This window comes from Sapajus apella, unplaced genomic scaffold (assembly GCF_009761245.1).
Source record: "Sapajus apella isolate SASKATOON/1434 unplaced genomic scaffold, GSC_monkey_1.0 scaffold77, whole genome shotgun sequence".
Classification (NCBI taxonomy): Eukaryota; Metazoa; Chordata; class Mammalia; order Primates; family Cebidae; genus Sapajus; species Sapajus apella.
The window spans coordinates 6,248,172-6,250,239 of NW_022437017.1; the positions used below are offsets into that span (position 1 = coordinate 6,248,172).

At 61.2% G+C, this 2,068-nt stretch overlaps 1 protein-coding gene across 6 annotated transcripts in view; it reads right to left on the reverse strand.

Moving 5' to 3' along the window:
• KDM4B (lysine demethylase 4B) overlaps positions 1-2,068 on the reverse strand; it is a 178,659-nt gene that overhangs the window by 72,338 nt on the left and 104,253 nt on the right. The gene's annotated exons all lie outside the window — the stretch shown is intronic.

Below are 2,068 nucleotides of genomic sequence, written 5' to 3' on the forward strand. Positions count from 1 at the left end.
GGGGGTGACGGTGGGGGTGACGGTGGGGGTGAGTGCTGCTGCCTCCCCTGTGGGCACCTGCCGTCAGGGCCATGAATGAGACTGAGCACCTGCCCCACACACAGCACCACGGGTGTCCTCACTGCCACTGCACAGGTGAGGAAATCGAGGCCCAGGCCACCAACTGACTCACCCTTGGCTCCAGCACCACCAGGAAGTGTCAGAGCAGGGCCGACCCCGCGCCGTGGTCAGAGCTCATGACCTCTCCCTGTTAGGCTGGGCTGAGTGCACGTGTGTGGGGCTGTATGCCCAGGAGTATGCGCCACAGCTGACTTAAAACAGCACCTGGAAAGCAGGCACTCAGAGCAGTGGCTTGGCACCTTCCCAAACCTCACAGGCAGGAGGGCAGGGTGTCTCACACCGGGAATCCTAGCACTTTGGGAGGGCGAGGCAGGTGGATCTCTGGAGGCCAGGAGCTGGAGACCAGCCTGGCCAACATTGCAAGACCCCGTCTCTACAAAAAAGAAAATAAACAAACCCAACTTCCTAACTAGCACAGTTCAGGGACGTTACCGCATCACAGGTGAGGACGTGCATCGGGGCTGAGGTAAGGACATCCAGGCTGCCCAGAAGCAGCTGCTGAGGCCAGATCCTCAGTGTGCAGCACAGACCCTATGCCAAAGGGCCTTCCCTGAAGCAGCTGGTCACTGGAGCCAGCACGGAGGGAGCCTCCTCTCAGGCACTTCCTGCCCCACCACCCACTCTGCAGTGACAAGAGGGAGGAGGCCGGCCCAGGAGCCGAAGGACCCTGGGAGGAACGCCTGGGTGAAGCCCGGCTTCAGGACAGACTGCGGAGCCTCAGGCCTGCTCCCCACCAGGGCTGCTGGCTCTTCCCAGGCTGCACTTGTGTCCCTGCCCCGTGGTGGTAGAGAGGTGCTGCCCTGCAGGTGACAGGAGGTGTGGGCGTGTCACGCCTGCAGCAGACAGGGAGCCCACAGACGTCCCCTCCTGCCAGGACTGACCCGCAGCCTCGGCCGGCCTGAAGCCCCTTCAAGAAGCCTGCACAGACCCCAAGCGCCTCTAGGCTGGGACATGCCCCCAGTGGATCGTCGGTGGAAAAAGGCACACGTGTGTGTGTGACCACCAGTGCACAGAGGCCCGGCACAGGCAGAGGCAGGAGAGTGGGGCTGCGCCACCCCTGCCGGAATCTGGCTGCACAGACATCACGGTGAGGTTCTGCAAAGAACAGGGGTTTGACGAATCCGGCAACTTTTCTCTGCGCTAAAAGCATTTCAATTAGAATTATGACTGCCTGCCACCCGGCCCGCCGGCCCCTCCGCAGTTCCTCTTTTTAATGCACAGTTTAAGTGGCTCTCATTAAAGCTCTAACAAAGGCGCATATTTTAAGTGATTAGCACCAAGAAGGCTCCAGCACATTAATGCCCTCTCCATAGGCCCCACAACTCTCCTGGCGAGCCCATGTGGGGCACAGCTATTCATTTTCCATATTAACCGCACACCCTTCCACCATCCCAAAGATGGAGCACGACGCTTCCGCCAAGAGTCTGGGAGGGGCACCGAGGAACAGAGGGGGGTGGCGTCTCTTACCCCAGCACCGCCCCATCTTCCCAGCTGCCATCCAGAGGGGAGGCAGGATCCTGAGCCAGAGGCCATGTGGGACTCCAGGCGCTTCCAGGCAGCCGCAGCCATCTGACACATCCCACCTCCCTTCCTGACCCTCCTCTGGGTTCACGGCTAGGCTGGCTCCTAGAATTCTGGGAGTTGCTCTGTCCTGCTGAGGGTGACTAGGGTCTCGCTTGTCACCCAGGCTGCAGTGCAGTGGCTCAATCATGGCTCACTGCAGCCTTGACATCCTGGGCTCAAGTTGTCCTCCCGCCTCAGCCTCCTGAGTAGCTGAGACCCAACCCAGCCCAGGCACTGGGCCCTCTACACACCAAGATCCTCACTGGCTCCCCCTCCAAGCCCTGGCACTGGGCCCTCTGCACACCGACATCCTCACTGCCTCCCCCCATGAAAGGCCAGGCACTGGGCCCTCTGCACACCGACATCCTCACTGGCTCCCCGCCAG